The sequence below is a fragment of the Rhineura floridana genome, chromosome 12 (genome assembly GCF_030035675.1).
Source record: "Rhineura floridana isolate rRhiFlo1 chromosome 12, rRhiFlo1.hap2, whole genome shotgun sequence".
NCBI classification, from domain to species: Eukaryota; Metazoa; Chordata; class Lepidosauria; order Squamata; family Rhineuridae; genus Rhineura; species Rhineura floridana.
Window position 1 is genome coordinate 5,894,724 of NC_084491.1, and position 26,036 is coordinate 5,920,759.

At 44.0% G+C, this 26,036-nt stretch overlaps 1 long non-coding RNA gene across 1 annotated transcript in view; it reads left to right on the plus strand.

The window, feature by feature from the left end:
* The first annotated feature begins 1,185 nt into the window (after positions 1–1,185).
* The window catches only part of LOC133368392 (uncharacterized), a 45,060-nt gene continuing 20,209 nt past the window's right edge, over positions 1,186–26,036 (plus strand). The window contains exon 1 of the long non-coding RNA XR_009758630.1: positions 1,186–1,391. This is a non-coding gene — a long non-coding RNA (uncharacterized LOC133368392). The remainder of the gene's footprint in view (positions 1,392–26,036) is intronic.

A 26,036-nucleotide genomic window follows, 5' to 3' on the forward strand; every position in this document is an offset into this window, starting at 1 on the left:
CCTGTTCAATTTTTGCAGCTGTCAAAGAAGAAGAAGAAAATACAGGAGCCCTGCTAGAAATATGGGTGCCCACCTTTCAGGCAGGTGTTTACACTTGGATCAGTCCTGCTGATGTATTCACAATGTCCACACAGTGTTGACACTTCTACATGCCAGGCCATTTCCCTGCCCCCCCCCAATTTAATCTGGATTTCTCCATCATATCCGCACCAAGCATTTAATATATCACTTTCACAGTGGTACAAGAACAGTAGTTTGTTAAAGGTGCTGGGAATTGTAGCTATGTGAGGTCAGCACCCTCAACAAACTATAGTCTCCAGGATTCTTTGGGGGAAGCCATGACTGTTAAAGTGGTACAAGAGTGCTTTATACTGCAAGAAATCTGCAAAGTTAAAAAGCAAAGAAAAACCTGTTGCCAGTGTCCTGTTAGTGGTCTCTGAATGATCTGTTTGCATTATTAAGACCTGCCTGTGTTCTGCTGTTAACGGCACAGGAGCAGGGCCAGTAAAGAAAAAGTGGCAAGCCATCTCCCTAACTGTGGGTGCAGCATGAGGGCAGCTCAGGCTAATAAGGACACTGTAAGGTCACTGGCTAGGAGCCAAATCCTGGAAAAAAGTATAACTTACAAGCTGAATATTTGGGGTAGGAAGACTATAGAAACCTCATTTTCAACACTACCCTAGCAGGAAAGCTTGAGGGGATACAGTAAATCATATTAAACTCCAATTTTGGAGAAGTGGTAAAAAAGAAGTTCAGTGCTAGAGGGAGAGTCAGCTTAATTTTAAAAAGGGGAGTCTTAGTCTTCCTTAAACACATGCACACCCACCAATCTCTGTTTTCCTAAGCTGAAAAAGGTTTGGCTGTTGTAGATGAGAAAAAAAAGACTCACCTGGAAGTTCCAGCCTTCTGTTTAGATTAAAAGCAGCTAAAAACTAGTCTAGTTTGTTCAGGCTAAATTGCAAGGCACCACTTAAAACTACAGGGGAACTTGCACTGTTAAAAGTGTGTTGCTGACAGCAAATAAAATAAAAGTTAGTTACCAGAACCATTAGTAAATGTTTTTAAATAGGCCTCTTTCTTAGGAAGGAAGGCTGAGTTAATCCATAGTTGACAGCTGAGTCACCAGCCTCACTCAATCAATTACCTTTATGCACTTCCCATTGTTCATTCCCCATCCCCAAGGAGCTACACTGACTGAGAGCAGGAATTTAAGTCACACCCCCTGAATTTATTTGCTGACAGTAGCAGCTGGAACTAGCCACACATATAAATTTATAACAGCCTAGCAAGAGAGACTGCTTTGCATGTTCTCAGCTGATGAAGCTTCTCAGCCCCGGTGAACAAAGGGTCAAAGCTAGCTAAGCAGTAAAGCAAGTCAGCAAAGCATCAAGGTGAGGAGGTCAGGGCACCCTGTCTTTGCTCATCTGTTTCTGACCTAAACAAAAGCTTGTTGGACAGCTGTTGTGGATGTGCTCTCAGGGCAATGAGTTCCTGGCTCTCCAGGAGCAAGTTTGCTTCCTTAAGGCCAAGGTGGCTACCCTAGAGAAGTTGAGACAGAGAGGTTTGTGGATAAGGCTTTTTGGAGACATTATAGTTGTGTCCCACTCCCAGGATGATAACCTTCCTGCTGTCATGGAAAATGCAGGCCCTAGGGAAGGAGAGTATCTATCTGAGGAAGAGGGAAACAATCTCTTAGAAGGGGCCCCTTTCTTGGGGGACAAGCAGATATTCTCTTTTGCTGAGGATACTTCTCTGGGGAGTGGGGGGATCCTAGCAGTGGGTGATTTGATTATTAGGAACTGAGATAGTGGGGTGTGTGATGGGTGTGCAGACCGCAGGGTGATTTGCCTGCTTGGCACAAAAGTTGTAGATGTTGCCCATTGGCTAGATAACATGGTAGATAGTGCTGGGGAAGAGTCAGCAGTCGTGGTGCATGTTGGCACCAATATCCTAGGGAAATGCAGTTGTGAGTTCCTGGAAGCAAAAATAGGTTGTTAGGCAGGATGCTGAAAGCCATGATCTTCAAGGTAGCTGTCTCTGAAATGCTACTGGTTCCATGCACAGGGCCAGCTAGGCAGGTGCAGCTTTGTAGTCTCAATGCTTGGATGAGACAATAGTGTCAGGAGGAGGGGTTTGGATTTGCTAGGCACTGGGGAACATTTTGGGACAAGCTGGGCCTGTACAAAAGGGATGGGCTCACTTGAACAGGGAGGGAACCAGACTGCTGGTGCTTAAGATCAAAAAGGTGGCAGAGAAGCTTTTAAACTGATTGAGGGGGGAAGGCTGACAGGAGCTGAGGTGGGTCTGGTTTAGAACAAATTTCCCCCTGGGATACAGACATAAAAATGATGAAAGTTTATATGGGGTAGGCCCAGAACTAGGCATTGTGAGGGCAAGGGCATATGATAGCCGTTCAGAAAGGCCAAAGTACTACAGGACAAACCAAAAGTGCCAAAGACACTCGAAGTGATATGTTTATACACTAATGCTAGAAGCCTCTGAGCCAAGATGGGGGAACTGGAGTGCTTGGTCTTACAGGACAGCAGCATGGATATAGTGAGCATAACTGAAACCTGGCTTAACAGAGAAAACCAGTGGGAAACAATTATTTCTGGATATAAATTATATCAGAAGGACATATTGGAGGTGGTGTCGCTCTATACATGAAAGAGGGCATTGAATCCAGCAAGCTAGAAGAAGTACAAAGAGGCAGACTCCTCCACAGAATCGTTGTGGGTGGTGATACCAGGCCACAAGAGTAATTTATTACTAGGAATGTTCTATTACCCCTCCTGACCAAAATGCTGAGGGAGATCTTGAGTTGAAAAATGAAATTGATGAACCATCCAAACTAGGAAATGTTATAATAATGGGTGACTTCAGCTACCTTGATGTAATTTGTTGTTGTTATGTGCCTACAAGTTTATTACGACTTATGGCAACCCTATGAATCAGTGACCTCTAAGAGCATCTGTCGTGAACCATCCTGTTCAGATCTTGTACGTCCAGGTCTGTGGCTTCCTTTATGGAATCAATCTATCTGGCCTTCCTCTTTTTCTACTCCCTTCTGTTTTTCCCAGCATTATTGTCTTCTCTAGTGAATCATGTCTTCTCATGATGTGTCCAAAGTATGATAACCTCAGTTTCATCATTTTAGCTTCTAGTGATAGTTCTGATCTGTTCTAACACCCAATTATTTGTCTTTTTCACGGTCAATGGTATCTGCAAAGCTCTCCTCCAATACCATATTTCAAAGGAGTTGATTTTTCTCTTATCTGCTTTTTTCACTGTCCAACTTTCACATCCATACATAGAGATCAGGAATACCATGGTCTGAATGATCCTGACTTTAGTGTTCAGTGATACATCTTTGCATTTGAGGACCTTTTCTAGTTCTGTCATAGCAGCCCTCCCCAGTCCTAGCCTTCTTCTGATTTAGACTGATGTAGATTGGCTGCATATGCGTTCCAGCCACGACAAAGAGGTAACATTTCCAGATACCTTGAATGACTGTGCCCTAGAACAGTTGGTCATGGAACCAACCAGAGGGATGGTGACCCTGGACTTAATCTTACGTGTGAGATGTAAGTGTTATCAGACCAATTGGGAACAGTGACCATAGTGCTATTAAATGAAACATACATGTAAATTGCCAATTGCCAAGAAAACCCAACAGTCACATTTGACTTTAAAAGAGGAAACTTCCCCAAAATGAGGGGATTGGTAAAAAGAAAGTTGAAAGACAAAGTACAGAAAGTCAAATCAAAATGCTTGGGAGTTTTTAAAAAACACAATATGAGAAGTTCAACTGAAGTATATATTGCAGATCAGGAAAGGTATCACCAGGGCAAAGAGGATGCCAAGAGGTTAATGAGCAGAGTCAAAGGAGCTATTAGGGGCAAAAAATGGAAGTCTTGTCCGAATGAAGAGAATAAAAAGAAACACAAACTCTGGCAAAATAAAGGCAAGAAGACAAAAAGAGGGGCTGAAAAAGAATTTGAGGAGCACATTGCTAAAACAATAGAAACCAACAACAAACAAATCTTTAAATGCATTCAAACAGGAGACCATCTAGGGAGGCATTTGGACCCTTGGATGACAGGGGAGTCAATGGTGTGCTAAAGCAGGATAAGGAGATTGCAGAGAAACTGAATGAATTCTCTGCATCTGTCTTCACAGTGGAGGACATACGTCAAACCCCTGTGCCTGAACTAACTTTTGCAGGAAGGGAATCTGAAGAACTGAGGCAAATAATGTTGACAAGAGATGAAGTTCTCGGCTTGATAGATGAAATAAAAACGGACAAATTGCTGGGTCCAGATGGCATCTACCCGAGAGTTCTTAAAGAACTTAAATGTGAAACTTAAATGTGATCTGCTAATAAAAATATATAATTTGTCCCTCAGATCCACCTCCATACCTAAGGACTGGAGAGTGGCCAACACCAATCTTTAAAAAGGGATCCAGGGAGCATCCCAGAAATTACAGGCCAGTTAGCTTAATGTCTGTCGCAGGAAAAAATGGAAATGGACTGCCTTCAAGTCGGTTCCGACTTATGGCAACCCTATGAATAGGGTTTTCATGGTAAGCGGTATTCAGAGGTGGTTTACCATTGCCTTCCTCTGAGGCTGAGAGGCAGTGACTGGCCCAAGGTCACCCAAACTGATAGAAAGTATTGTTAAAGATAGGCCAACCAAGCATATAGAACAAGCCTGGCTGAAGCAGAAGTAGCATGGCTTCTGCAAGGGTAAGTCTTGTCTCACCAACCTATTGGAGTTCTTCGAGAGTGTCAACAAGCATATAGGCAGAGGTGATCTGGTTGTCATGGTGTACTTGAACTTTCAAAAAGCTTTCAACAAGGTAGCTCACCACAGACTCCTGAGTAAGCTTAGCAGACATGGAATTCAACAGGAGAGGTCCTCTTGTGGATCAGAAATTGGTTAAGTAGCAGGAAGCAGAGAGCAGGAATAAATGGCAGTTATCTCAGTGGAGGGCTGTAGAAAGTGGAGTAACGCAAGGATCGGTTTTGGGACCTGTGCTTTTTAATTAGTTCATAAATGATCTAGAGTCAGGCGTAAGCAGTGAGGTGGCCAAGTCTGTTGCTCATCGTAAATTATTAAGGATTATTAAAACAAAAAGGGATTGCAGACAGCTGCAAAAGGATCTCTCCAAACTGAGTGAAAGGGCAGTAAAATGGCAAATGCAATTAAATACAGTATATAAGCTGTTGATCCGGTGTTGCGCAGCTGTGAAAAAGGCAAATTCCATGTGAGGGATCATTAGGATCATTAGGAAAAGTATTGAAAATAAAACTGCTGATATATTCCTGTTGTATAAATCTATGGTGTGGCCGCATTTGGAATACTGGGTACAGTTCTGGTTGCCTCACCTCAAAAAGGATATTGGAGAGTTGGAAAAGATTCAGAAAAGGGCAATCAGAATGATCGAGGGAATGGAGCAACTCCCCTATGAGGAAAAGTTGCAGCATTTAGGGCTTTTTAGTTTAAGAAAAAAGGCAACTATGACAAGACAAGTTAGAAATATATAAAATTATGCATGCCCTGGAGAAAGTGGATGGAGAAATTTTTTTCTCCCTCATTAATGCTAGAACTGGTGGACATCCAGTGAAGCTGAATGTTAGAAGATTCAGGAGAGACGAAAGTGCTTCTTCATGCAGTGCATAGTTAAACTATGAAATTTGCTCCCGCAAGAGGCAGTGATGGCCACCATCTTGGATGGATTTAAGAGAGGATTAGACAAATTCATGGAGGATAACACTATCAATGGTTACTAGCCATGATGGCTATGATTTGCTTCCAAATACCAGTTGCTGGAAACTGCAAAAGGAGAGAGTATTCTTTGCACTCAGGTCCTGCTTGTGGGCTTCCCATGGGCAACTGGTTGCCTACTCTACAGGGCTGATGCTGGAGCAGGGGACCGCCCTACCATTACACCACCAAATTATAGTGCCCATGGTTACTTGAGGGAAGTCAAGATGGCAACCAGTGCAGCCTTTCCATTTGGGTCCCAAATGTTGCTGGACTACAATTTCCATAATTCCTGATCTTTGGCCATGCTGTCTGGGGCTGATGGGAGTTGTAGTCCAGCAACGTCTGGCTGCCCAAAAGTTGGGAAAGGCTAAACTAGTGCATTTAAAACCAACATAACGTTCATAGAAGAGGTATGCCCATTCAGCAAGGTTACTTGTGTCATTTGATGTATTTCCCAGCTGGGCTTCTGTATCTCTAAGGCCAGCAAACACTGGTCTGTGCTGCTTTAAGAGTGCAATGAAATCCAACAGATGCAGCACTCCCTAGCAGTGATGTGGAATGTTACTTTTTTATTTCTGTCTGTCATGAATTCGCCGAAGGAGCTCCTATGGAGTAGGAGCAAGGAAACAGGAATAAGATGACCATTCAATGACCCTGCTTGAAGTCAGCCATTGGCCATAACTTGACTCCTTCATTGACACCCCTCTGATGCTTTCTGGGGACCTAGCTGTTTATTTAAAGATAAGCACACACATTTCAGTTTGCTGATAAACAGCTCTGCAATGTAACATGGAAAGACAGCAGTATGCGGAAATGTATATTTTAAGGAACAAAATGTTTCCATGGTCAAGATAGGTTATTTATAGAATTAACCATTATGAGCATCACATTCAAGGAGCTTCCCAGCCTTGGACAGTCTCAGAATCCAAATTGTTCTCAAGGAACCCTGCATGTCACAGCATGAGACCTAAGTGCTAATTATCTCTGTAAACAGCACTGTCCATCATCTGGGGTGGAGATGATTCTGTGGAGTCTCTGACACAGATTTTCATTGCTTCAGGATCTTGGCTTCCTTTCTTTCCTTTTAAAAGCCAATACACCATGTTTCTAGACCTCAAGGTTCTCTTATTTATTTGGGCTTCAATGGTACATTTTCATGGAACCACAGGGATGGAAAACAAGATGGTCAGTAAAAATAGCAACACATATTTTAGGAAAACACAGTACTTTAAATACCTTCCAATCCTAGCTATCCAAAGTCTACCCCAAACAGAACTGTGTTTGGTGAACCTCCAGGGAGGCGAGTTCCATAAACATGGAACAACAGTTGGAGATTTCTTGGTGATAGTACCGATCTGGAAGCATTAAAGAACGATTTGTTTTCCTTTCAGTCTGAAGGATCACATCAGCTAGGAGAGAGAGGAAGTAATGTAATGGCTTAAAACAGCCTTTGCCAACCAAGTGCCCTCCAGATATTGTCGGGCTACAACTCCCATCAACCCCAACCAGTTGGAGGGCATCAGGTTGGGGAAGGCGGGCTTGAAACGTGAACCAAATGTGGGCTTAAAGGTCCTGTGTTCAAATATTGCCTCTGCCATTTACTGGGTGGTTTTTGGCAATCTACTATTTCCTTTGCCTCAGTGTCTCCAACTTGTGTGCAGCAACAACAACAGCAACAACTGATGGCCTACCTAAAGGCCACATTATGCTGCCACATTATGCTAACACATTACATTAAAAGAGTTCCATGACTGTAACTCTCAACATAACCTTTTTGCAAAAGCAGTTGTGTGGGCCAGCAATTTGAATTGGGACCAACCCTTCCCTGCAAGCTTAGTCAAGGTTGGATCAAAAAACCCAGGGCTACAAAATTCCATATCCCCCCCCCCATGGTTGCTATAACAAGCAGGAAAAAATAATTTGTAGTTCAAATCACGGAACTCCAACATTGAGTGTACTTTGGCCCTTGGAGAGCTGTTATTCAGCCAATGTGTGTACATCACTCGATAAATAGTAAGCCTCTCTCTCAGTTACAGATGCACCAAGCTACTTAAGTTGCTGAATATATGAGTTGTTGTTCCGGGACCAGAGGAACTGCAGAGCCGCTGGCCCCTATTTCACAGGCCCTATTATATATATAATTTGACAAGGTGGTGAAACCAACTCTGTCTGCATCTTATAAGATTTTAAAATACATTAACTTGCCATTTGTCTGTACTTTTAACTTGTTAGGCTCTAATGGAGTAAAAAATCTCTACCTAAGTTAGGAAGAAATTTGACTGGTGCAGCTTTTGGCAGCACAGAGATAGAATGATGGGGGTGCTGTACCTGTTGAGTTTCTGCCTGTCACATAGCTGGTCAGCACTCAGAGTTTATGTTACTTGTAGTTTTGGGGTGTTTATTATTTCCCCCCCAGAGTGTTTCCACGAAAGGGTTTAATCTGCAAAAAGGCCACTGACATAAGGCTTCTTTTACTGATCAAATTTCCCCCAAAAGGGGAAATCTGAATTCAATTGGGAAAAATACAGGCTGGTGTTTTGATGCCAGTGATGTGAGGACACTGGGAAAAAAATTGTATGCATGCATGACAAGTACCCATCCCACAATAAACATTTGGAAGCACCCTTAAAAATACTCTAGCACAGGGGTAGCCAACGTGTGCCCCCCAGATGTTGCTGGACTACAATTCCCATAATTCCTGTCCAGACACCAAGTTAGCTGTGCCTATCCTTGTACAAAGCTGCACCATATGAGCTAACCTGTTTAATTGCTGTGACTACCAACCAACTAAGGAACTCTGGGATTTGTAGTCCTGTGGAAGTGATGCAGGAAAGAATCCAGCCCATGCAGCACTGCAATTCCCTGGTGACCCTCATGATAATTAAACTGGTTTGAAATTGGTTTAAATTTGCAGTGCAGTTTCCGTCATGTGCTCTCCCCTTCCCTCCCAAAGAGCCTGACCCTACAGAAGGGGCGGTACGGGGAGAGAGAAGGCCAGGTTGCAGCTGTGCTTTCTACGTTCCTCAGAGCAGAGCATGCATACCATTAAGGGGTTAAGTCCTAAAGCTTGGAGGATGGTGCTTTCCGGCATGCAGCAGCAGGCGCTATGGGAATTTATACTCTGAGCCTGCAACAGCTTCCCACACATTTTGCAAGGTTTCCGATGTCTTCCTGAGCAGACCGCTTTGCCTCTCCAAGGGTTCTCACAGACTCCTCAGGAATTCCTTCCACACTCCACAGCAAAAGAGCAGCTAGCAACACTCATCAGCATCTCCAGGCCACCTGACTGCAGCAAAGATGGATGCACCATGTGAAACGGGGTCAGCCGCAAAGACTATTGTCTAGGAATGACTTAGAAGACCCACTTGTTCTCGCTGGCTTTTCCTTGAAGTTGGGTGCCCATAGATGCATTGCAAAAAACAAAATCAAGAAGAAGAAGAAGCTAGATTTGCATATGCTGATTTATGCAAATCTAGAAGTAATTACTATAATTTAAATAGAAATACATCTCAACCTAGTTGGGAAGTTGCTGACCTGTGTGCATGCTCAGTCCTGTCTGCTAATTGTAGATGAGCAAGTTCAATCCCCCCTTCAGCCACATTAGGGTTATCTTCAAATAGAGGACTGTTACCTCCAATGGTGCCCTCTCTAAAACAGGACACTGATACCCTACCTTGAAGCAGTCTTTATTTACAATGCTTTTTGTGCCTGTGGGCTTTTTTGGTTTTTGTTTGTTGTTTACGTTTTAGTTCTGGGCTGGATGTCAGTCAAATCAACGCTGGTTGATTAATTTTTGATCTGTGGTTGTCTTATATATTATGGTTATTACAGAACCCACTTTGCAAGAGCTTAGAAATATTTTAAATGAATGAATAGAGATGTCTCCAGAGGAGGGACTGTCAGCTTCAGTCAATTTCTCATTTTCCAGTCTTAAATTCAATTCTCCTTGTTTCTACAGCAATTTGCAGGGTTTTTTTATCCTCACAAAAATTCTTCATCATTTTAATACAAATTTCTCCTAATAATATATTTGCATGTACATGTTTTTATAAGCAATTTATCCTAATATGATGCATTTTTCTAATTTTCACTAATATATTCATTTTTATGCAGACTTTTCCCTAATATATGCATTTTTGTAAACACTGGTTGATTGGAGCACGGCATCACAAAAATCAGAAAAGTGCAACTTTCGAAGGATGGCTGAGTTTGTTTCCATATTGCAAATATGATAGATTCAGCTTTAAATGTGAACTGAATTGAATTTCTCCCCCATCCCTCGGAGTTTGAATTCAGTGCCTGCTGCTGTTAAAGTCTAGGACCGTGTGCATCAGTGCACCCACAGAGGCCGTTCAAAGGGCACGCTCCAAGGTCCTGAAAGCCCCTCTGGACTGGGTTATAAATGATAATGTCCATGTGGTCCATCCTTCTCTTCACTCTCCCTACCATGTTGCCTGCTTAGGCCCTCCTACTATTTTGATTGGCCAGCAGACTTGAAAAGGGGAAAGAGCACTGGTCTCTCTGCTGGTGGCAGCCAATTAGGAACTGTTTGCTATCTTTTCTCTTCTAGTGTTGTCCAATTAGAATAGAGAGAACAATTCTAAATGGACTCTTATCTGCACAGAGAAAGGCAGAGAGAGCAGTTCTAATTGAATACTATCAGCAGTGAGGAGTTGGACGCTCCCTACCAGCCAGAGGGCATGTCTGTGCCTTGGGCTGAGTAGAAGCCATGCATTTAAAACACCCCCACACAAGGAATCCTGGGAACTGTAGTTTGTTCAGGGTGCTGGAAATTGTAGTTGTCTGAGGGGATAAACTACAGGTCCCTGGGTTCTTTGGAGTGGGAATGTGATTTAAATGCATGGTGCGTGTGCAGCCACAGTGCAACAAAGGAAGGATGAGAAAAGAACGTAGCAGCCAGGGCGTGTTTGGGAGAGAGTTTCCGGGGGGGAGGGGGGAGACTGGAGAGAAAAACTGTCTTCTGTAAAATGGGTGCTGGAGCAGAAAAGGAGTGGCTTTTGCATTTGGCAGCTCAGACTCCGCCTCCACCTTGTATCCCATTTTTCTTTGCTTTTTGGCAAGTCACTTGCATTTTCAGCCTCACCAGTTTTCCTCCTGTATGGGCAACATACGTGTTTGTGGCTGGTCATGCTCATCACCACAGCAACCATTGCGCGGATGGCCATGCCTGCCCCTGTGGCAGCCATTTTGTGATGGTGCCCACCACATTCTCTCAATGTTCCAAATGTGCCCATGGAGCCAAACAAGGGGGCAGCAGTCAGGGGGACGGTTCTCAGGCTGCCCAGCTTTGCCTTCACGGGTTTCCTTCCTCATGAAAGAAAAGCAGAGAGGCTGGCAAAGATCTCCTGAGCCAGACTTGGAAACAAACGCCAGGGGCTCATAAAAGCCCACCTCAAATGAGAGGTGAGCTTTCAGATCTCATCCAGAGTATTATTGTTGTTGTGGTGGTGGTTGTTATCCGACAACAACAATTGCCAGATTCTTCCTCCCATCCTTCAACCCTTTTCTGTTCCTGTCTTCCCTCCCCTCTCCCCTGGAGCCACTCTCCCCATTCCTATTCCTTACCTTTTACCGTGGCAGTGGAGGCGCATGCCAAGAGCAGGGGAGGAAAAGTTCCCTCCCTTTATTTCCTTTTCATCACACTGACACTGGGACCATGGGAGATAGAGTTGGCATGGGTAGGTAATTTTTTCTGAGCCCTCAGGTCTCCTCCCCCCCAATCTTTTTTGGAATTAATCCCAGGTGGATGTGGGAGGGCTCATCTATCTCTAGAAAGAACACAGAGAGACAGAGATCAGGTCTGTTTCAGACATAATGCTAAACCATAGTTTAAAGTTACAGTATAAGAACAAGCTGCAGCAAACCTTGGAGTCATGTTGTTCCCCCGTCCTCCTCATTTGTTGCAAGCCAAAAGGAGATGGAAAATTTCAGTTGTGAAGAGACCGTGGTTTCCTGTTATGTCCAAGCTTGGTTCATTTTAACTCACCACAGAATAAATGATAGTCTCCTATGTTTGGACATAAACAGTGGTTTATTCAAAACCAAAGATGGAAGTTCGTCTGTTAAGCACTCTACAACTACAACCAACATGTGAGGTATGTGCATATGCAGAACACAAAACTGATGCAGTCTCCATTTTATGCAGCCATTTCCCTTTTCCCTGCATAGATTAAATGTGTGTCAGGCAAAGTGGTGTTCATGTAGATCTCTCTCTCTCTCTCTCTCTCTCTCTCTCTCTCTCTCTATCTCACTCTTCCTCCCGGAAGGAGCCCAGGGCAACAAACAAAACACTAAAGGCACTCTAAAACATCTTAAAAACAAAACATCTTAAAAACATATTTTTTTAAAATGTGCATGGGACTCGAATGAGCCCGAATGGCTCCTATGAGCATGATGAGCTATGCAGGGTGCTGCACACAATCTGACTGAGCCAGCCCAGTCCACCCACTGTCAAAACACCTGCACTGATGTTATTTATTTTTTATGTGTAACTGTCTCAGGGACACAGGAGATATGGAATGCAAATAACACAACAAGATGAGAATGCCACAAAACATCAGAGTATGTGTGTGTGTGTGATTTGTGGTGAATAAACAGCTGCATAGATACAGATACAGGACCTAGTGTCATGGCCAAGAGTGTCATCTGTGATCAAGGAAACCCCTTGTTAAAAACAAATAATCAAGCAGCCTGGTTTCAAAGGCCAGTGTTGGTGGCCAAAAGGCAGATCTGTCATGCAGGAATGTAAGGCCTAAGCAGGATCAGATGTAGATTACTAGTCTTGTGACCTTTTTGCTTTTCTCTTTTCATATAGGAAATCACTTTCTCATTGGCTTTTTAAAACTGTTGTTTTAGTTATGTGTTTCATATGTGATTTGAGTATTCTGAGGCTGGGGATCTGGGAAAGACATACACAGGCGGCTTGCAGTTTAATAAGAAAGGGCTGCATGGGTTTGGGAAGATAAAAGACTGAATTTATTATGGACTAAATGTTTTGGAATACAAATTTGTTATATTTCACATGAAAATTACCACAGCTTCGTAGCTCAGCAAGCCAACTTCCTCTCTTTCTCAACTACCTCCATTCCCTCCACCCTGCCACCCTGATGCACAGTGTGAGGATTATAATACTGGCCTGCCTTGAAGGATCATTGTTAACAATTACTTCAAACAATGGGACGTGAAGCTTATTTTGGCATTATGCAATATATAATGAATATTGGCTTGTATCCAGTGTTAGTCCTACTCAAGAGTAGTAGACCCATTGAAATTAAAAGATATGGCTAATTTAAGTCCATTCATATCAATGGGTCTACTACTCTGAGGAGTGGGTGGTTTGCTACAACCCATTGTTGTTATTAATGCAAAAGTGTTATTCTGCTTTTAAAATCAAACATTGTGAAAACCTGTTCATATTTAGCTGCCTACTGCTTGGAGCTTCTAAGGAAATGCTTCCTTGGCTATTTATGGCACTGTAGTGAAACCCCACAGTGAGTAGCAGAACCCATTCAATCCAGATTTAAAGAAGCCAGTACCACTGAGGCCCCCCCGCCTGGATCTGGGCAGCAATGCCTGGAGGGTGGGGTGATGAACCCACCCTTTCTTTCTCCTACAGTTCAGCTCTGCCGTGTTTACAAGTTTTCTGGTTTGGCTTTCTGTTCACAGCCCTTGGAAGAGACAATGCAACAGCATCCTGAGGAACTCCTAACATCCTCTGCCTCATCTCTTTTTCCAGCCCTTATAAATGTATGGACGTGTCTGTTTATAATAATAGCAACTTTGAATCTTAACTTTTAATAACTTCAGGAAACAAAAATGATCAAGTGTCACCAAGGGACTGAAATGCATTGAGTGGTATAACAAATATATCAGGGGTGTTTTTCTTTGAATTGTCGTTTCCTGTGACTTGACTCATTTTAGCCTCCTGGAATCTTTAAAAAAACAAACACTTGGCAACTAGGAAAACAATCCCCATCACACATGGGACTTTGGGTTAGCGACTGAAGCGGCAAGCAGACCCCCTATCAATTACACCATCTCTGGTGCTCCAAGTGTTAGCCACAAGAGTGGCTGTGTACTATAGCCAGAATGGATTTTTTACATTCCACAATGTTAAATTGAAAATACCGCCCATGCCATTCTGCTGCTTCCCATAAGCTCATTTCAAAACAAAACCTTACATAACGTATAGTCCTGAACTCAGAAAAACTTGCTTAACAACCCTCTAAGTTCTCATGGCGACCCACAAAATAGTCCAGGAGAATCAAGACTTCAAAGTGTAAAACAAGAGAAAGAACTCCAGACTCCTGTTGGACTTTTTTCTGTCAGAGTTCTCATAATTTGTTGAAATTAATTAAAAATCAGCCATGTTCACAGAGTACCTGTAATCTTGTTACTGACCTTGCCCCATACTCCGACCCTCATCTTCTGCAGTTTAAAAGTTTAAAAAATGCCTGGCTGATTTTTAATTAATTTAAGAAATTTAACATTGAAGTTAAATTATTATGTTGGGCGTGCTCAGTAAGAACCAACTGTTGGTGTTCTAAAAGCCAGACTCACAGCTGTTTGGCTTCGCTAATCACGAACCAGAGATCCAGTGGCCAGAGTGGTTTAACAGTCAGCCCCTCTTCTGGGGATTGTAGCTCTGTAAGGGGAGAGGGCATCTCCTAGCACCTCTCACTATATGCTCAGAGACACGTTACCAAACTCTTCCAAGCTGCCCAGGAAGTGGATTGGACTGCGAAAGAACAATCCAAATTGTGTTTGCATTTTTACAAATTTGTGGGGCAGTACAGTATCTCAGAGAGGAGGTCAGGTCTCCTGCTCCCTTGGTGCATTCACTATAGCTGCCCGATTTCCTTGATTTTTAAAGTTTGATAGAAATATCTGTTGGCATGGTATTCCCAATCTCTATCTATGGATGTGAAAGTTGGACAGTGAAAAAAGCAGAAAAGAGAAAAATCAACTCATTTGAAATGTGGTGTTGGAGGAGAGATTTGCACATACTATGGACTGCAAAAAAGACAAATAATTGAGTGTTAGAACAAATTCAACCAGAACTATCACTAGAAGGTAAAATGATGAAACTGAGGTTATCATACTTTGGACACATAATGAGAAGACATGATTCACTAGAAAAGACCATAATGCTGGGAAAAACAGAAGGGGTAGAAAAAGAAGAAGACCAAACAAGAGATAGATTGATTCCATAAAGGAAGCCACAGACCTGAACGTACAAGATCTGAACAGGATGGTTCACGACAGATGCTATTAGAGGTGGCTGATTCATAGGGTTGACTTGAAGGCACGTAACAACAACAAAATAGGTATATTCTTAAACCGCAAGGTTTTTTGCCTGTTAGTGAAAGTGACTTTAAAATTGACGAACACATTGAACTTGTCAAGGATTATCAATACCTTGGCACAGTCATTAACCAAAAGAGAGACAACGGTCAAGAAATCAGAAGAAGGCTAGGACTGGGGAGGGCCGCTATGAGAGAACTAGAAAAGGTCCTCAAATGCAAAGATGTATCACTGAACACTAAAGTCAGGATCATTCAGACCATGGTATTTTTTTGCCTATTAGTGAATTTACTTATTTAATCAATACCTCTGGTTGTCCCATTCTTTGCCTTTGAGGGATGGAGTTGCTGGAGTTCTTATTCTTTCCCCAGACAGCCTCTGTCCTCTCCCTACAGTGCCTCTAGAACAACCATCCCCGTGCTGGTGTCCTCCAAATGTCTTGGACTATAATTCCCATTGGCCCCAGTAAGTTGGAAGGCACCAGCTTGTGGAAGGGTGCTCTAGAAATTGACTGTCAGAGTACCAGAAAGGATGCATTGTCTCTAGGGACAATGCATGAGAGCTAAGACGCAATGCGGCGCACAGCCTGCCATTTTGCACGCTTCAGCTGCTGAGGTGTATTTTCAACCTGCTGTAGGACAGTTAACAGCCACAGAACAAATACCCCTTCCTCTCATGGCATTTAAATCAGTGGGAAACAGGCAGTTGCAGAACAAATTGCAGCACATAGGAAATGGCATACTGCCTTCTGCAGTCTGCAGTGAGGAAAGGTCTCAGGGCAGTGATGGTTTGGATGGCAATTGGCATGCATAAGTGTTCCTGTTTGCTTCTTTGAAAGATTGGAAGGCGTGTCAACTTTTTGTGAGCAGATGGAAAAGGAGGTGCTAGTGTAGTGGTTGAGAACACAGAGCTGACCTTTGCAAGATCCTGTGTTCAGCGGGTTCAAACCCTGGCATTTCCTGGCAAGGGAGGGAAAGACTCCTCTCTTTGGCAGAGGTGCTGTGTGCCTCCACAAAGGAGAGGGCCTTTTCTGTGGGGTCCCAGATTTTGGAAAATGCCCTCAAGCACCAGGCCTTGGAAGAGGGATTGACTGTTAAACTACTCTGAGAATTGTAGCTCCATGAGGGGGTCTCCTAACAGAGCACCCTTAACAAACTACAGTTCCTAGGATTCTTTGGGGGAAACCATGACTGTTTAAACTAGTATGATACTGATTTAAATGCATAGTGCAGATGAGCCCTTACTTCTTTACTCTATATACACCACTATTATTGACATGGCGGCGCCATGTTTGACAGTCTCTTGCATCCAAACCAAGTGTTGGGGAGGATCTGACTCTATGTCATCTCATCAAGGACACCCTCCTGGAGGTGTGTGGCCAGAACCTTATTATAGTGTGACTACCCCAAGTTGCTTATTCAAAATGGGAAACTGAAAGAACCACAATTGACAGATCCTTCCATCCCTCGTTATGGTTAATGGTGAGCCCCAGGTTTGAGAAGGCTTACTACCACTACCACTACCACTACCACTACTACTAATTTCCTTTTAAGCCATACAGACGGTTGGCAGTTGTGCAGTTTTAGGTCTACATGATTAAACCCTTTCCCTAGGTAGAACAGGCAGAGGCCAATGGCCATTTCCTTTGGGTGCTGGACCAGATGGCCTGGCTGTTTTGAAAATGTTGTCACAGATCAGCCGATAGAACATCTTATCACACAAACAGATTTCTCATTGATGGAAGGAAAGCTGGTGCAGTTGATAAGCTTATGAGATGTTTACCAGCATGGGACTGGCAGTTTGAATTTATCCTCAGATTACCAAGAAAACACAATGACAGTCTCATAATGTGAGTTCATGTGTGTGTAAACACAGAATACTACAATTGTGCTGTTCACAATCCTTTTTTCAAAAGTTATGAATGCCCCCGGTGCCAGGTTTTAACAGTGCACGGGGGTGGGGAGTGCATGAGTAGCAAAGAAATGTAAGTAGCTGCACACACAAGTGTTTGCAGTCACCAAAGACATTTTTTAAGAAATATGTAAAGCTTCATAAAATGGCATGTGTCTGTGTGTGAGAGAGATGTACAGTTTGTCACTAGTGATGTTGCAGGCATTCTCTAATAAGTGTCCATGGTAGTTATATTCAGTGCTTTTTTGGTAAAATGAGGGGCTGGTTCTCATACCTTGATTAAAGTGCTATGGGTGCCAGCACCTATATTCCACCTAAGGCCATATGATCGTATCTCCCCTGTCCTCTGGGCATTGCACTGGCTGCCTATGAGCTGTTGAATCATGGAATCATAGAGTTGGAAGGGGCCTTGTAGGCCATCGAGTCCAACCCCCTGCTCACAGCAGGAAACCCACAACTAGAGCATCTCCCGCAGATAGCTGTCCAGCCTCTGCTTGAAGACATCCAGCGAAGGGGATCCCACCACCTCCCTAGGCAGTCGGTTCCATTGCCAAACCGCCCTTACTGTCAAGAAGTTCCTTCTAATGTCCAATCTGAATCTACGCTCCTGCAACTTAAAACCATTAGACCTAGTCCTACCCTCTGGGGCAGCAGAGAACAAATCTGTACCCTCCTCTATGTGACAGCCCTTCAGGTACTTAAAGAGTGTAATCACGTCACCCCTCAGCCTTCTCTTCACCAGACTGAACATGCCAAGTTCCTTCAACCTTTCCTCATAAGACTTGTTCTCCATACCGGCTATCATCCTCGTCACCCTCTTCTGAACCCGCTCCAACTTGTCTATATCTTTCTTAAAATGAGGCGCCCAGAACTGAACGCAGTATTCCAGATGAGGCCTGACTAATGCAGAATATAGTGGGACTATTACTTCCCTCGACCTGGAAACTCTAGTTCTGTTTATGCATCCCAAAACCACATTTGCCTTTTTTGCCACAGCATCACACTGCTGGGTCATGTTCAACTTGCGATCCACTACAATTCCAAGGTCCTTCTCACACGCACTACTGCTAAGCCAGGTATTTCCCATCCTGTACCCATGCATTTTGTTTTTGTGGCCTAAATGCAGAATCCTGCATTTGTCTTTATTGAATGTCATTTTATTAATTTCAGCCCAATTTTCTAGTCTATCCAGGTCCCTTTGGATTTTATTCCTGTCTTCCATTGTGTTAGCTATCCCTCCCAGTTTCGTATCATCTGCAAACTTCATAAGGCTTCCCTCCACCCTGTCATCTAAGTAATTGATAAAAATGTTGAAGAGTATCGGCCCCAGGACTGAACCCTGTGGCACTCCACTCGAAACCTCCTTCCAGTCCGAAGCAGAGCCACCGACGACCACTCTTTGAGTACGGTTTTCCAACCAGTTGTGAATTCACCTGACAGTATTTCCATGTAGTCTGCATTTGACCAGTTTGCTAATCAAAAGGTCATGGGGGACTTTGTCAAACGCTTTGCTGAAATCTAGATAGATGACATCTACAGCATTTCCACCATCTACTAGGCTAGTGACCTGATCAAAAAAAGAGATGAGATTAGTTTGACAGGATTTTTTCTTGACAAACCCATGCTGGCTCCTACTAATCACAGCATTGTCATCTAGATAGTTGCCAATGGACTCTTTTATTATCCATTCTAATATCTTTCTCGGTATTGAAGTCAGACTGACCGTCCTGTAATTCCCCTAATCTTCTTTTTTACCCTTTTAAAAGAGTCCAATTCAAGGTGTTAGTACTAGTGAACAAAGCCCTAAATGACTCAGGAACCAGCTACTTGAAAGGTTCCCTTCTCTAGTATCTTCTGATCCAAAATTTGCCATCTGGGGAAGAGGCTTTGCCTTACTTGTGTGGTCCAGCAGCAGCAAGAGCATGAAGAACGAGGGCCTGAGGCATTCTCAGTGGTGATGGTACCCCAGCTATGGAATTCCCTCCTAAGGGAAATCAGGCAGTCCCCCCCTTGTCTGCTGTTAGCTTGTGGGGTGGAGGTTCCTATAGGTGCAAATGGCAATGCCCCTTCTCATGCAAGTAGTGGGGGATGTTCACTGAGATCATGACAGATGGCGGGGAGGCTTAACTCAGAGCTCATCCAGACGACTGCAAAATGTGTGACACGCGCGCTATGTGTGTTTATTATTTTTCGGTCGTTCAAATGATGTCGCGCAGTGTTACGCATTTTCGCGGGTTAAATCCGCTCCTTCCAATACCGGCAAAAATGCGATTTGCTGTTTGAAATCGGGAATCTCGCTGTGCCAAAAAAAAAGCGTTTTTTCCAATGGGAAACGGGGGGGGGGAGGCAAAGTGAGGACTATCAGCTGACAACCCGAATAGGAAACAGTGGATTATCCCGCTACGTTTGGATAAGCCCTCACACACACACACACACACACACACGTCTTCCTGCATGCTGCTAACCTACTTCCACTTAGGCTCTCAGCTGCAGGAATCAGGACGGGTAAACTTTGTAATGTACACCTCTGCTGTTTGCAGTTGGATTCAGAGAATGACGAGAAAGAGGAATGTAGCTGGTTTTAAACTGATTAGTTTATGTAGCTTGAGCAAGAATTATATGACTTTCTTGTGTTTTAACACAAATCTGTTGCACCAGATTTCCATGTGGATTTCCTGCACTTACAAAGGGTTGGACTAGATGGCATTTGAAGTCTGTTCCGATTCAGTGTTTCCACAGGAGCAACCAGCTGGTGGGAGCAGCGCCGTGGCCTTCTGTCACTGCCATGCACCAGGACTGTGCAGGGGCCAGGCAGGGAGGTTGGGGGAGAAGCATTGGATTGCCACTGCTACAGTGCCTGTGCTGCCCTGGCATCGCTGCCACCCTGCCCCACCTGCATGCTGGCCCATTATGCAGCAGTGACACCAGTGTCAGTAAGCCAGTCTCTGGCGCCCTGCCCCCCTCTCCACACACCCCCAGCCACCCTTGTCTTTCTGTGATATGAATTCGATTGTGACATTTTCAGGGACAGCAAATCTGTAGTATAATCAAGTAGGTGCTAGTAAGTGGGGGAAAGGCAGATAATCAATGACCTGACTTTCTGATTTTTTTAGCAAAGAAAGAAGTTCATTGGGGCCTCGTGACCAATCCAACTGAGCCAGGTACATCTGTGGGTTTGGGGTCAGGGGCTTCCAAAGACATTTTTTCCCAAGTGCTTCAGTGTCTGCCTTTCTGCAGTTTGAAGATTGTTTTCCAGCTCATGCCCAACATTCAAAGTGCATCCTCAGAGTTTTGAGAAGATCACGTTCCAAAGTCAGAGGGAGTCAAATAAGCACTGTTTGCAGGTTAAATAGCAGCATCAAGCACAAATTCAGTCTGTACTGTCAGCATGATTATAATATAAAGTCAGTGCAATTGCAGGGTTGGAAAAGCTGGCAGCATGGCCTAACTTTAGATCCTATTTTCTTCTTTGTAGAGGAAGCTGCTTTATTCGGAGTCAGACCAATGCTCAATCTAACTCAGTGCTGACTTGCAGCAACCCTCCCGGGTTTCATGTTAGTGTCTTTACTAGAAATGCCAGGGACTGAACCCGGGACCTTTTGCATATGTGCTCTACCAAGGCCCTTCAACACCTCCTTCTGCTGCCTCTACTTGTTTTTCCAAGTGTCATGCTCCTAACTATCTTACTTATTCATTTAAACATTTTTATTTATTATTTATTTATTACATGTATACCCTGCCTTTTTTTTCATGATAGAAACCCAAGGTGGCTTACATATGGTTCCCAGGCGGTCTCCCATCCAGGCATTGGCCAGACCTGACACTGCTTAGCTTCAGCAGGGAGCTGGCCTCATGTGCCTTCACACCATAGCCTGGGACTTTATCTTGCTCTTAAATTAAAAAAAAAAAAACTCCCAGAGTGGCTTACAAATGCCAGTAGTAAGACTGTCTGTCTTCTGAGGCTTACAATCCAAAAGGTATGACACAAAAGGAAAGGGATTGGGAGGGAGGAGGGGGGTAAAGAAAAATCAAGTACTATTTCTTAATTGCAGAGTTCTTGTAATGACCACCTGGAATGGAAAGATTTCAAGGCGAGGAGAAGCCAAAAGGTGTTGGGGTGCCTCTATACTGTCAGTATTTCGCAGGAGGGATCCAAGAACATACCAGAACTTTAGCTTTTAAAGTGGATTAAGGGCTCTGTCACCCTGTTGCAACAAATCCACTTTAAAAAAGAATCTGACTTTTTGCAGTTTGGAAATTGATGGGGAAATGCATTGAAAAATGCAGGACACACAGAAGACTTAATGGGAAGCCTTGTAAACACCGCACAAGCAAATCAGGATAAATGCTCTTTGTTGTATAACCTACCAGATATAATCTAACCTCCGTGTAAGCTTTGGGCAAGCAAACTGGGATGAATGTTCAAGAAACAGAGCCCTTGGCCTTTCAACGGAGCTGATGGAGAGGTCCTTAAGTCTTAAATATTTTTTGCTTAGTTATTAAAAACATTTGTGACTCCTCGCAGAGTTCATGCTGTGTCATTGCTGTGCGTACCTCCCTCCCTGCATTTCTTCTCCAGCCCTTCTCCAGGAATGTGCCTGCCCTGTGAAGAAAATGGTCACTGAACCTTTGGGAAGCCCTTCCATTTCCCGCTGCCCAGTTATGCGCCGGTCCTCTCATTCTGTTGCTGGCTTTGTCTCTGTGCTCTTTCTGGAGAAACGAGCAAGCTGGAGACCTTGGAACTGGCTCCTCGTCTTGAAGGTTTGAGGCCTGCAGTCCCGAAGGACAGCAGGTTCTGTTGATTAGAAAGACATAATGAGCTGTGAAAATGTGTAGAGAGAAACATCCCTAGTTAAGCTTCTGCTTCTTCCATGGATGCTGTGCATGATTGCTGGACTTTGCCCTTGTCACCTCTGTTGCTCAAGCTGAAACAAATGTCCTCGCAGGAATTCTGCTCTGCAAATTTTGCTATGAAATATCGTAAGAACGTAAGAAGAGCTCTGCTGGATCAGGCCAAAGGCCCGTCTAGTTCAGCAGCCTGTTCTGACGGTGGTCAACCAGAAGCCTATGGCAGCGGTTCCCAAAATGTGGTCCACGGACCACCAGTGTTCCACAAGCTTTATGCAGTGTGACTGTAAAGTACAAATAAAAATCTAGCACAGCACATTACAATTACTACTACAGGCAGAAAAATCATTAAGTGGCCCACTAAGTCACTCAGTAATTTTCAAGTGGTCCGTGAAGAAAAAGATTTGGAAACCATGGGAGGAAGTGTGTGGAAGCCCATATGCAGGGCCTGCGCACAACGGGACTTTTCCCACTTGAGATTCCCAGCAACTGGTATTCTGAGAGATACTGCTTCCAACAGTGGAGACAGAAAATGGCCATCATGGCTAGTAGCCATTTATTGCCTTATCCTCCATGAATTTGTCTAATCCTCTGTTAAAGCCAGACATATTGGTCTCCAATATCCATCCCTACATCTTATGGGAGCGATTTCCATAGTTTAATGGTGCGCTGTGTGTGTACGATATACTTCTTTTTGTCTTGTCCTTCCAACATTCAGCTTCATTGGATGTCCATGAATGCTAGAGTTATGAGAGAGGGAGAAAAGCTTTTTTCTATCCACTTTCTCCAGGCCATATATATTTCTGTCATGTCTCCTCTTATTCGCCTTTTCTGTAAACTAAAAATCATCAAATATTGGTACTTGTCCTCTACGTATACTCTGGATATTCCAACTTTTGTCATATATTTAGAAAACCATGCAGTCATAGCCTTGGAAGGCACTTTGGAAATCATTTTGTTTGATCCCCCCACCCCTCAACAGAAACATGGGGGGCGAAGGGTTGTAGCTCAGTTGTCGCACACTTGCTCTGCATTGCAGATGGTTCCAGGTTCAGTCCCTGGCATTTCCAGATAAGGCTGAGTAAAACTCCTGCCTGAAATCCTGAACAGCCACTGCCATTCCATGTTGACAACACTGAGCTAGATGGACTAGATGGATCTGCTTGGTTATAACCCAGCTTATAACATGCTTGATTGTTTCTCTGTGTCCTGCCTGAAGTTGAGAGACTTGACAGTGGTGTTTTTTCTTTTTATTAAAGTAATAGTGCAGAGTGCCCCATGAAACTATCTACTCTTTCTAGGAACTCAGCATCTCTCTAGCACTAGCTAAGCATGATGTCACGGCTCCAAGACATTGATTCAGCAACTGTTCCCCCCCCCCCCGAGTCTGCTTAAGTAGGTTGGGAGCACTCATGCAAATGGAGACACCTCCTTAGCTGGGTCTGTTGAATTTCCTATCTCAAGCCTCAGCCAGACTCTCATCTCCCCCCTCCAACGGAGGAGGGCTGCCAACTGTCAGTTCAGGCATGGGAGGTGAAGTGGAGGTGCGCCCGGCTGGGGAGCATCTGATGGGTCAGGTTGAGCTCCCACAGGGGAGGCCTGGAGTTGCGGGGGCTGTGGTGTCAAAGACGGGTTGGGGAGCCCTCTAGATCTGTTCTGCTGCTTGACCCCTCCTGAAGTGATTCATCCCAGTCCACATCCTCATCCTCTGTCTCACCCCCGCCTGGTCACCCTCGCCTGACACAGCTCATGACACTCTGGATATTCAAATAACTGTTGGAAAATCATCGTTGGAAAGAACGTTGGACATCTCGTCTGAACCCTCAGTGCAACCTGTAATTCAGGATCTGCAGTGAAGACTGCAACTGTAGCACCACTGACAGATGACCATTTGGCCACCACTCCCAGGGAAGCAGAGCCCACCGCCACCCAAGATGCTGTCAAAGTGTTCATACTGTCAGGACATTTATTCTAATATTGAGGCAAAATTTGCTTCCCTCAAAAGACAGCATTTGGAACCTGCATATGATAGTCGTGGTGGTGGTTTATTATCTGCCCTTCACCCTAAGGTCCCAGGGTGGGTCACACTTTAGGAACATAAAATGTATGATACATAACTTGGTATGCCATAAAATTATTGTGTTCAACAGAGCAATCCAACTCAGGGAAAGCTGCCACAAGAGGAGCCGGAGGGAAGGTCCACGGCATCCAATTGCTGATTGGCAGCCTCCAGGCCAGCTGAACGCTGGCTCAGCCGGAAGCTGCACATAGGAGCTGGAAAGTAAAAGCTTGTGCTCATGAATACTCCTACCAGGGAGTAAGCACTCTTCATTGATTTCCATTGTAGTTATTTTCTTAGCCCGGCCTTTTTCTTGGCATAACTGGATTGGGACCTGCAGAAGCACTCCAAACATGAGTCAGATATGGCCTAAGTCCCCCCCAAGCCCCTCCCCTGACACCCCCCTCGGAATACCCCTTGTTTGGGCCTTATGCCAGGTTTTTTCAGCTCCCCTTCTGCCAGGCTGGGCTTTCCTGGCAGACCCCCAGCTGACCCGGCAGGTGCCTGGATCCAGCGCAGCTGAGCTGGGATGAGGGGCTTCTGCAGTCAAAGCCTGGTGGAGCCCAGCTTTGCTGGGACCCTGCCGGCTCAGCCAGGGATCCGCCATATCCAATGCCCCTCAGCCCAGCATAAATAGCAGTTGGATGGCACCCTAAAACAACACTTTCTTCAGACAATAATTACAAATTGAATTGAATTTTTAATTTTTTGTTACAAATGGAACTGCAAGCTGCTGAACTGTAAGGAATCTAGCATCTGTTTGGTTTTGCCAGTTTATGAGGAGCCGGCAAAAAAATAAAAATAAAAACAGAAGAAACCATCAACATTATAGTAAAACAAAGAAAATTATTTTACGTATTTTGAAAAATATGATGTCTCTTCTAGTGTCAAGCAGGCAAAAAGCACTCATTAAAGCATCATAGAAAGGGCTGAGAAAAAGAGATGGTGGAGACCAAGACTTGGTGAATCCTGTGTGAAATGTAATCAGTCTAATTTTCTGAGCTATCACTGTCAGTTTCTGCTTCTCCCTCGTTGTCAGCACATTTACTGTATACTTCTAAAAACTGATGGTTAGTCTGGATTGAAACAAGCTTCTCTACCCTTTCACGTGTCAAGTTTATTTCTTGATTTGGTGTATTTCCAAACATTGACCAGTTTCTTTCACATGCTGCAGAAGATGGAAGAATCTGAAGAAGGAAGAGAAATCACAGGCTGTGCCATGTAAAGGCCTGCTTGGTGCTTTCTCCCTCTCGTACTCCTTTGAGGCCTAGTCGAGAGGGCAGAAACAGATCCACCAGCTATGCCAAGAAGAGAAAGCCCACAAGCTTCCTTCCTTCTCTTGTGTCAATGGCAGGGCCTCCTAGAGGCAGAAATGCATCTTGCTCTTGCATTGGGATTTGTACTCTCAGCGTACAACTCGGGACTTGCTTGTCCTTGGTGTATAGTGATTGTAATGATCTGATATTGTATATCAGCTGCTTTCAGACATGGGGCTTATTGCGTTATTTTAACGCATTAAAATGGTAGCGCTTCTCTAAAATTCTTTTCACACTGCAGTACTTGTTGCGTTAAGGAACAGTAGCTTTTTCAGCCAACATACCGGCATTTCACGCAAATGCTTTGAACACGGCTGCAATGAACGTCTTGTCTTCGTCCCTCACCCGTTATATGCATGCGCACTGTAGTTCCCCACTGTGTAGGAGGTCTAAGATATCACATGCAACCACTCTTCCTTTAGCATCTGACTATTCTTGTTGTTATATAGACACAGGGATGTGTGTGGGAAATGCTCCTGCTACCTGCACCAATGCCGGAATACTGGTACAATTTTCGCCAGGCAAAAAACTCCTGCACACTTAAAGGGCAGAAACACACTGCATGCTGGGATGCCTGTCACATGAGCGGCTGCAGCTAGTGAAAAACTCCTGTGATTTTCTGGGTTCGCAAACTTGCAAACTGATTATTTCTGGTATAATTTATCACAAAAATTAGCAGTAAACTTGCACTATATTCACAAGATTTCTGTAACTAGTTTGTATGTCATATGAAAGATCAAATATAATGCACAAATTACCAGGTAAGAAATAGTCAGAATAAAGGAATTAAGTGCAATGTGAAAGCAG